This window comes from Delphinus delphis, chromosome 1 (assembly GCF_949987515.2).
Source record: "Delphinus delphis chromosome 1, mDelDel1.2, whole genome shotgun sequence".
In the NCBI taxonomy this organism is placed as follows: domain Eukaryota; kingdom Metazoa; phylum Chordata; class Mammalia; order Artiodactyla; family Delphinidae; genus Delphinus; species Delphinus delphis.
Window position 1 is genome coordinate 82842635 of NC_082683.1, and position 11179 is coordinate 82853813.

The 11179-nt window shown below is 46.1% G+C and overlaps 2 pseudogenes; both read right to left on the reverse strand.

The window, feature by feature from the left end:
- Positions 1–5173, reverse strand: part of LOC132421323 (phosphoglycerate kinase 1-like) — a 30133-nt pseudogene extending 24960 nt beyond the window's left edge.
- Positions 5174–9527: 4354 nt separating this feature from the next.
- Positions 9528–10072, reverse strand: LOC132422412 (hypoxanthine-guanine phosphoribosyltransferase pseudogene; annotated as a pseudogene).
- Positions 10073–11179: the final 1107 nt, after the last annotated feature.

Below are 11179 nucleotides of genomic sequence, written 5' to 3' on the forward strand. Positions count from 1 at the left end.
GAAGAGACACAGTGGGAGACCAAGAATCCTGGGATAGATGCCGCCTCTCCACAGGCTCTGCGATGCCACAGTATGAGTCAGCACAAACCTAAGATTCGTTCTTCAGCCCAAGCTCAACATTTTAAAATACTGTCTCCAGTGTTTCCATTCCCCGGTGTCATGGCCCCAACCCAGTCAAACTCTGTTTCTCACAACTAGTTCTTTATGGTTGAAGCAACCAGCCTCAGGGTGTGTGGTGTCTCTGTCACAAGGTTCATCCACTGACTTTTGCACAACCCCAACTAGCCCTCTATTTCTGGGGCTATGCCTGCTCACCATACATCCTCTTCATCCCACGCATAGCCCTGTGGAGAAATATTTCAACATAAGGAAGCATGTTTTGTGGAGGAAGAAAAAACCCTCCCTCTAAGTGTTGATGCTTTTGCTGAAATGAGGCACGTCCACAAGCTGCACAGGGCTCCCGGCTGTGGGTGGGGCAGGTAGGGCCGACTGGGAGCCGGATGGTAACGACTTGTCTGCCAGGAAAGTGTTTCTGACCCTTGCCTAACAGAGAAGTAATTTTTAGCAGTGGTTAAGGAGAATTTGCTCTTCCTTTAAGATGACCCATTTTTCCACTAGGCAAGACTCGTTCAGCTGCCCTCCCAGAGCCCTTAATTACACCCTGGTCTGAATCACACTTTGGAAAGTTAATTATTTACCATCTTGTATCATCAGTTGTGTCCCCAAATATAAGTTCCCTGAGGAGGCCAGAGGCCGTGATATTACTTCTCGTGGAGTCCCCAGGTGCCCAGGGCATCTGTGGGAGTCCTCCATGAAGGGCAGTGAATCAGGGGATGCGAACACTGGGGCCCATAGGCCTGCTCCTCATAAGCAGGGAACCTGAAACCCGCAGAGGTTCAGCAGTGTGCCCACATAGCCAGCGGAGCAGAACCAGGACTGCTGAGCGAGGAAGTGAGGTGAAGCAGGGCAGTGAGCACGGCCCTGGCCAGGCCTCCTGCACTTATTAGCCGTGTGAGTGGGAGCCAGTTCCCCGCCTCTGTCTCCTCTTCTATAACACAGAGACAGCAGGAGAGCTCAGGGCTGCTATGACGACTGAGTGGGCAGATCCAGGGAAAGCAAAGAAAACCATCTCAGTTCAGTGAAGTATTTGGGACTTTTAAGTATTTAGTACAAGTTTGCTGAATAACAACATTTTCAATCTAACTCTGCCCACAGTGCAGTTGGGAGCTGGGGCTTCTTGTTCCCCAAGCACAGGGCTGTTCCCTCTGGAGACAGAGGCCCACGAGGCTCTGGGCACTGTCCAGGCTGCACTGAAACTGAAGCATCTATTATCAGGGCAGTGACCTACAGCCAGGCCCCACAGCCGGGAGTGGAAGTGTGACGTCACGCAACCAGAGGCAGAATGGAGATGGAGTCTGCACTGCACCGTGAAGGAAGCAGCATGAGTTCCACAGGAACCACGCTGGGTGCCGGGTGGTGGGAGAGGAGGGACAGGTTGCCTCACTCCCCAGAGTCCCTCCTACTCCTTGGACCCATGCTGTGTTCTCTTGTAATAGGGAAGAACAGATCTGACTCCATATGGATCTGTTTCTTTTACTTTAACCTCTGTATTCCATTGCTTTTGCTACAAGTAAAGCATGCTGCCTATAGCCTGAAATATACAGGATGGCCCATCCTCAAGGCTCTGACCTTTAAAGGTGTAACACTTTTCCATTCATATAGAGATAAAAAGTTGCAGAACAGAGAATAACATTTGTCTTGCTTGAGGTTTACGAGAACGTTGTGACATGACCTACCTGGGCAGCTGCAAGAACAAAGGATTTCCACACCAAGAAGTTTGCAGCAACCAATCACACCCCTTCCCCTTTTAGTATAAAAGAAGCCTGAATTCTAACTCGGGCAAGATGGTTCTTTGGGACACTAGTCCACCATCTTCTCGGTCTGCTGGCTTTCCGAATAAAGTCACTATTCCTTGTCCCAACAACTTGATTTACTGGCCTCTCTGGCAACGAGCAGCATGAGCTTAGACTCAGTAACCCCCTCAGTTACACCTCTCTGCTGAGTGTTAATCCCCATGATCTGTTTATGCCACCCCTGTGTGTTCTTGTCCTCACGTCCCAGCCCATCACGACAGGCTCCTCCTATTTCCAGAACTTCAGCCACCGGCACATCCTTTTCCCCTTCAATCATCATTGCTGCCGTCATCATATAGGCTTTGTACCTATCTGTTTGGTTGTTTATTTGTTGGTTGGTTTTAGAGTATGATTCGTTAGCATAGAGTTCAAAAACTAGCAAACTAGACCATATACGCTAAGGCATGTATATTTAGGTGACAGTACTACAAAGAGCACCCATACTACCCAAGGCACTGTTCTAATCACATATATTAACTCATATTTAATCTTTTAAACAACCTCATCAGCTCGCATTCTCTCGTGACCCTTACGTCACAGATGAAGAAAGTGAGCACAGAGAGAGAAAGTATTCGGCCCAAGGATACGCAGCAAGTGAGTAGAGGAACCAAGAAGTGAATGAACACCTTCTGTCTCCAGAATCCATGTTCTTACCACTGTACTATGCTGCCTTGTAAAAACAAAACAAAACAAACACACAAAAAACATGGGAATGATGGTTCTAGAAGTCAGCATAGTAATTACCTTCAGGGGGAGGCAAGGGATAGAAATCAGAAAGGGATGAAGGGGAGATGGCAGTGGTCCCCTCATGTCCTAGGTGGTGGTTACATAGGATTCACTTTGCAATTACTTGTTGAGTTGCAGGTGTCTCTTACGCAACATATACTACTGAGGGCTGGAGGGAGGAGCACAGTAAGCCTTGAAGTTGTGGTTTCTGCTTAACGTGGGTGGAAAGCGAGAGGCCACACCTCAGGGTCTGACTTCTCAGCCTGCTCCTCCCCACAGTGCAGTGGGGTCCCCGGCTTCACGCTGTCAGCTCTGTGGCACCACAGGGCCTCCTGGGCACTGAAGAAGCCGGAGTGCCTGAGGGGCTCACATCATTGGAATAACCGCTATCCTGGGCTCCCTCATCCCTGGGGCCTGGACCTGAGGGACCTCCAAACTTCCTGGGAAGTCTTCCAGAATAATCCACCAGGAAGGCCAGAGCAAGGTACAGCCCAAGGCAGAGAGGGCCAGAGCCATGGTGGGTCCGGAGGGAAAGGGCAGGGCCCTCAGTTCTCCACGCTCTCATCCTGCCTGACTGTGACCTCCCAGGCCTTGACCCTCTTCTCCACACCATCTGAGACCCCCAGCACACAGCACCCCTCAGACCTCAGCTTCCATCACTCTCCTCGCTTACTCTTCACTGGCTGCTGACAAAGAGCCATTGTCCACTGCTGCCCAGAACGAGGCTCCAGCTCTTTCACGGGGTTTCCAAGCAGTGAGGCACGGCACTTGGGAGTCCAACCCTAATCTGGTCTGAAGTATGTGGGACCCTGCCAAGTTACAGTGTTCTTCTCAAGGCCCCTCGATTCTCGCAGGGGGATGCCCACGGTGTCATTCCTCCCGGGAGCAATGACTTGTGGCTTTGGAGAGAGTCTGTGTCTGCAATTCTTCTCCATTCTGGCACTGGTATGCTGATGATGACACCAGAATTCCCCTTCTACTCCCTAATCATCCTTCAAAGTCCACCTTGCTTCCTGGCTCCCCCTCATGGGGTTCATCCCTGAGAAATCGGCAAGGTCAGCAGAGTCCCCTCCCCTCACCCCGCACTCTGCTCACTCCCTCTGGGTCAGTACGCGCACTCCCAGCTCTGCGGCTCTCACACAGCCCTGTCTCCTGACTGCTTAACACTCTTTCCTCTGCTAATACTCAGTAAAGGCTTTACGGCAGGTTTGCAATATGGCAGGCACAATGTCAAACTCTTCTATAAATTCTCTCATCTAATCCCCATTTAAACACAGCTCCTGGCACATGGGAGGGGGTCCATAAATATTTCTCGGCTGGATGCATCCTCACGAAAATCTTTTGTGGGAGGTACTATTAATCTCTCCATGTCATAGATGAGAAAATTAAGGCTTAGAGATGGTAAATAACCAGTCCAAGGTCACAATGACTAGTGTCAGAGCTGGGATTCCAAGGGCTTGTTTATTCCTAGGCCTTATATACTCAGCCTGTTGATCTTCTGCAGTTTATTCTTTCATTTAACAAATATTTCAGTTTTTACTATGCACCGGGAACCAGTCCAGGTTCAGGGATGCAGCAGAAAATAAAAGAGAAAATTTCTGCCTTACGGAGTTTACATTCAAATGAGGGATACAGATATTAAATATGATAAATAAGTAACATTTATAGTATGATTAATAGTGGTAAGAGCTGGGGAAAAAAATAAAGAAGGGAAGGAAAGAGCGGGGTGTCATTTTAGATGGAGTGAGCAGGAAGTCTTCACAGAGAAGGGGTAGTTGAGTACAGACCTGAAGGAGGTGAGGGAGATAGCGCCTCAGAAATCCAAGGGAAGAGTACCAGGTGCAAAGGCCCTGAGGCAAGGAGGATTCCTGGTGAGTCCCAGGAACAGCAAGGAGCTCAGCGTGGTTAAAGCAGAGTCACTGAGGGAGAGGGCAGTGGAGCTCAGAGTAGCAGGGTCAGGTCGCATAGGACCTTAGGCCACTGTACAGAGTAGAGTGAGCGCCGTGGAATTCACTGGAAGACTGTGAGGGGAGGCATGCCATGTTCTGATGTGCTTTTAATGAGGTTATTCTGCCTGTTGATTGAGACTTCAGAAAAAGCAAGGCAAATGCATCAGCAAAAGAACTAGCTAGAAGGCTGCAGCGATCCTCCGGACAGGATATTATAGTGGCTAGACTAGGAGGAGGCAGCAGAAGTGGCAGGAGACGGTTGATTCGGGATGCATTTTGTAGACGGTGCCAACAGGGTTCCAGACCCCTGTACCCACTTGCCTGCTGGACACCTGAAAGCTCCCTAGCTCCTCAGACTCATCAGGTCTGAAATTGAACACATTATCTTCCCCCAAGATATCTTCATTCCTCCTACACTTCCATCTCCGGTAATACCACTCCAGCTGGACAGTGGTCCAGCCAGAAACCTGGGCATCACCCTCGATTCCTCCCTCTGCCCACCTCTCACATGCAATCGGCCACCCTACCCCATCCAGTCTGCTCTCTCCTCCTTCATCCCCATGTCCTCTGCCTCATTCAGTGCCGCATCCCTCTGGCCTGGACTCTCTCAAGGTTCCCTCCTCCGGCCTGGGCTCAGCAAACTCTACACGGCACCAGATGGATCATTACGGGAAGCAGACCATATCCGTTTAAAACTCTTCTAAGACTCTCTGTTGCCTGTTGAATAAAGTCCAAATTCTCTGGCTCAAAGCTGTCTAAAAGAAATACATTGCGAGCTACACATGTAGTTTGGCTTTCTCTAGTAGCTGCATTTTGAAAAGTAAAAAGAAAACAGATGAAATTAATTATAAATATGTGATTAACCCAATATATCCAAATGTTATCATTAATACATAATCAACACAAATATACTAATTATATATATTCATATATCTATTAATTATATAATATATGTATATTTACTAAGTCTTTGAAATCCAGTGTATAATTTACACTTACAGCACATCCCAATTTTGACCAGACACATTTCAAGTACTCATTGGCAATGTGTGGGTACCAAACTGTACAGTGCAGCTGCAGACAAAGCCCTCTCTCATGGTCTTTTCTACCACTTCTCCTGTCTCATCCCTGTTCCCATTCTACCTTCCCCTGCCACTTGTTCCTTGTGTTCTAGCAGATCTGACCAACCTAGAGTACCCCAAACACACGTGCTGTTTCCTGACTCCCTGCCCTTGCACATAAATACAGTGGTGCACAGCAGCAGGCCTGTACCCACTCTCAAGAGCCAATTTTGCACATCTCTTCCCCACATGCCATTCAGTGATGCCATATTGGTAGCTTGACATTGGCCATCGTGGGAGTATTTATGCCACAGAGACTGACAAACACTGTAAACCAGGCTTTTGGGGAGGATGGAGACCACCTGCTGAACATATCACTGCCTGTCACTGCACATAATACTCACCCCTCCATAATCCTCTTCTCCCACCCCTAGTTCACCTGATAAACATTTCATCCAAATATTTTATCATTTCATTCATCCTGTCTGTGTAGGTTTGCCCTCCTACCAGTCTTCAAGTTTGAAAAAAGAGCCTAGTTTTCTGTATGCAATTAGTACATGAGGTCCTCCCTCCTCCTCTGTTTTTTCCCTGAATACCCTATCATAATTATCACTGTATATAAGAGACCATAAAAAGAAGAAGTTTAAAGTATAAGTTTAAAAATGAAACCCCTCTGGGTATGAATCCTGCCTCCTCTACTTACTGGGGATGTAGCCTCAGTCAAGGTACTTATTTATAACAAACACTGGTTTCCATACCTGAAAAGAGGTTTAAAAGCACATCATCACAAGATTATCGTGATGATTAAATTATATAAATTGCTTAGTCCATTAGCTGGCACATACCAGACACTCGAAAATGTTTAGATATTATTAAGTCTTTCAGCATTTATCATTTGTATAAAGTAGTTGCTCAAAACACTTTTGTTAAAATAAATGTTGAATGAAATTTCAGAAATTCCTCATGTCCGATTCAGAGAGTGTATGAGTCAGAACTCCAGCTGGAGACAGACAGCACATACACTCAAAGGGCTGACTAAGGGCGGATTTGTTAAAGGACTCTTTACAAAGGTCTGAGCAGGGTTGAGGGAAGTCCAGGGTTGGCAACAGTCTGTTACCACCTGTAGGCATGAAGGTGTGATGGGGGAGCATGTCCCTGAACCCGGTGAGAACTGTAGCTGGAGGAAAGGCCACCCAACGGGAGCTATAGCCTCAATGAAGGAACCTAGCAGGTGTCAAACCATCAGGATGGGGGTTGAAGGGGTACTCCACCTCGATTTTCTCCAGCTTATTTGGAGGACGCCCTGCCGGTGCTTCCCACTGGCTGAATCCAAGTGAAGTCCAGGGCAAGCGGTACTCACACAGCTCCTGAAGGTCAGCCTCTCGGGCAGTGAGCTGATGGGGAAGATGGAAGATGGGCTGGAGGCCCAAAGGGAGACTCAGAGCAGAGACTTCAAGTGGGATTGAGCCTCCTTCAGCCTGCAGGTGTCAAGACTTGCTTACATACCACAGATAATAATCATTGAGACTGGGCCTTGAAGGATAGAATCAGATAGCAAGCATTCATATGGGCCAATTTTGGTTACTTTATCTACAAGTGTGTTCTCTCAAATGTAAGAAAGCTGATTTCATTCTGTAGTCCTCTACTTGGTTGGCACCTAACAATTCTTAGAGTCAGGAAGTCCATTCCTATGTCTTACTTAAAATATTCCCACCACGACAGAAATATATTGTATTTTAAACAGTTCTCTGTAGAGAGGGGAAAGAACTGGTATGTAGATGGATAAATAGATAGCCTTAATTAAATCACCACTATAGTGTTTTTACCTTTACAATTGATCATCACAGCTCTTTTCATTTTTCTCCTATGGTCCTCTTTTCCGACTTTCTAGTGGGTCTGTAGGAATGACCTGTTGAGTATCCTGCTGATATCAGAAGAACTGTTAAAATGCCGATTGTGATTATCTTTGCTGCTGTTGTAGGCCTGGATGATTTTCCTGGGAAGGCCTGGAGGGAGGCTGTAACCATCTCCTGGCTTTATTGTGGGGCCTCTTCAGCTTCTCCACAAGTTCCTTATTCTGGAGAAAATGGTTGTGGCCAGACCAATTCTACTTCCCTATCTGTCCTAAAATTTGGTGTTCTGAGTCTTCCCTTCCCAGCTATCACTTTCTAAAAGTACTGGCTGACATGAAAAGAAATGACATTGAGTTATTTGTAGTGAGGTGCTTGGACCTAGAGTCTGTCATACAGAGTGAACTAAGTCAGAAAGAGAAAAACAAATACCATATGCTAACACATATATATGGAATCTAAAAAAAAAAAAATGGCTCTGAAGAACCTAGGGGCAGGACAGGAATAAAGATGCAGACGTAGAGAATGGACTTGAGGACATGGGGAGGGGGAAGGGTAAGCTGGGACAAAGTGAGAGTGGCAAGGACATATATACACTACCAAATGTAAGATAGCTAGTGGGAAGCAGCCACATAGCACAGGGAGATCAGCTCGGTGCTTTGTGACCACCTAGACGGGTGGGATAGGGAGGGTGGGAGGGAGATGCAAGAGGGAGGGGATATGGGGATATATGTATATGTATAGCTGATTCACTTTGCTATACAGCAGCAACGAACACACCATTGTAAAGCAATGATACTCCAATAAAGATGTTAAAAAATAAAATAAAAGTACTGGCTGAAGCCCATTCCACAGGAAAGAGGTCCCCAGAAGGGGCAAGCAGTGAGGGATCCAGACTCAACCAACATTCTGATTCCTCCAGTGGAATGTAAGCCCCATGAAGACAGGGGCCACGTCTACCTGCTTACCGGTGTCCCCAGTGCCTAGCCTGCTGCCTGGCACATAGCAAGTGCCTACTGTATTTATAGAATGAATACATGAATGAATGCACACTGTGTGCCGAACACTCTCATGTCAGCAGTGGGCAAGGCCTCAACCACAGACCTTCTGGCTTTTGTAGTCAAATGCACCCCACTGCTTCCCATCCAAGATGCCTCCCTTCAAACAAGCCACTTTGCTTTACCTTTGCTATTCCCTAGCCCAAGCTCAGCTTTTCAGTAATAAGCCTGGACCCCAGCGGCTGCCATGATCAAGAGCTCCTCTCCCCACAGCTAATTAACCCATATGTGTTACTGTCTCTTCAATGTTTGCCTTGACCCAGAATCTTCCCCTTCTGATCTTAGGATCTGCAGCCACTTTGGGGGAGATTCTGTGTCTATCCCAGAGGTTTCTTTCTTTTTTTCTTTTTTTTTCTTTTAAAGAGACAGCCTTTATTTTAAGGATTTTTACACTGAAAACTTCAAAAAGTGGTAGGTTTTGGGAACTTATTGACCTGTATTTAAAAGGAACCGTTGACAAAGATTCGCCAGAAATAATCTGAACAAGCGGGAAAATAGTTAATACTGCTGAAACCGACTAAAATAACTCCAGGATAGATGGTTTATCTGACATAACGTTACCTCTAAATACTGTCACTGATATGAAACTGACTGCTTCTTACTTTTCTAAATACACAGTGGTATAATTAACAATATTCAATCACTTCTGTTCTTTCCTGAATATATAAAAATTCAAATACCAATTAAAAAACTAATATATTCTTTTCTTTAAATGTTTCTTATAGATACAATTTCAATATTTTCATTCAGTGGTGGTGTGGTTTAAGAGACTTTTCATTCACAAATCAAACAACAATCCGCCCAAAGGGAACTGACAGTCTGTAGGCTCATAGTACAGATAAAGAGTTCGGGAATGCAGCAGCTGACATTTCTAAAATACAAAACGGATGAAATTCTTAGAAGATACTTGCAATAAGCTCTACTAAGCAGCTGGCCACAGGACTAGAACATCTGACAATTTTCCTGGTGATTTCAACGGGACTCCAGATGTTTCCAAATTCAACTTGAACTCTTATCTTAGGCTTTGTATGTTGCTTTTCCAGTTTCGCTAATGACACAAACACGATTCAAATCCCTGAAGTATTTATTATAGTCAAGGGCATATCCTACAACAAACTTGTCTGGAATTTCAAATCCAACAAAGTCTGGTCTATATCCAACACTTTGAGGGGTCCTTTTCACCAGCACACTTGCAACCTTGACCATCTTTGGATCACGCTGCGTGGCCAAGGAAAGCAAGGTTTGCGTTGTTTTGCCAGTGTCAGTTATATCTTCAACAGTCAAGACATTCTTTCCAGTTAAAGTTGAGAGATCATCTCCACCAATTACTTTTATGTCACCTGTTGACTGGTCATGACAGTAGCTTTTCAGTCTGATAAAATCTACCGTCATAGGTATAGATCTATCACTATTTCTGTTCAGTGCTTTGATGCAATCCAGCAGGTCAGCAAAGAATTTATAGCTCTCCTTGAGCACACAAAGGGCCAGGATGTGACGGCCTCCCATCTCCTTCATCACATCTCGAGCTAGCCATTCGGTCCTGTCTATAATTAGTCCATGAGGAATAAATACCTTTTCCAAATCCTCAGCATAATGATTAGGTATACAAAATAAATCTAGGTCATAACCTGGTTCATCACCACTAATCACGATGCTGGGGCTGTGGTCGCCATAACGGAGCCGGCTGCGTGTGGGCTGAGGGCAGTCTCCAGTGGTTTCTCTTTGAGTAAACTATCGTTGAGATACAGTAAGTCCCCCACATGGGAACATTCAAGTTGTAAACTTTCAAAGATGCGAACATGCATTTGCATGTCCGATCAGGTAAGCTAGTTCACGTGTCTGGCATACATTGTCACGTGCGTGCATCCTCCACAAGGGGTTGTGCTTTTGTGCACTTTACTGTCATCTATGACAAGAAAAAAAGAGCTACTACCCAGACATCACTGGATCGTTTTTTCAAGAGGGTAGATAGAGTTGATCCAGCAAGGAACCAGAACCTGTGCCATCAGTGTCAGGCGTGAGTGAAATACAGCTTGCCCTCGGTCTCCTATTGCTGACGATCCTTCAGCTCTACCATCTCCCACCTCCTCTCCCTCCTCCAGTCAGTAACTCTTCTTGCCTGTTCACTCGATGCCAGCCCCTGTATGCCAGCTGTTGTACTGTACTACTGTACTTTTCAAGGTACTGTACTGTAAGATTAAAAATGTTTTCTTTATTTTTTGTGTGTGTTTGTTTTTTATGTATTATTTGTGTGAAAAGTATTATAAACCTGTTGTAGTACAGTACTATGTAGCCGATTGTGTTAGCTGGGTACCTAGGCTAACTTTGCTGGACTTACGAACAAATTGGACTTAGGAACACGTTCTCGGCATGGAACTCGTTCGTATGTGGGGTACTTACTGTATTAGAAACCCTGTCTGCCCCCAGAGCCACCACCTGCCAGTAGTGAGCTCCACGACCCAGTGGTGGTCTGGCAGCTCCTGGGGCATCCCTGGTCGGGGCGGAAGCCTGTCTAGTTTCAGGCTGCCCCAGGGTACCCACATCAAGCTGTAACCTGGCTCCAGACTGAGTTTCCCTTCAGTTTTTCCCTCCAGTCATCCCCACGGACTCCTGGACATCCCT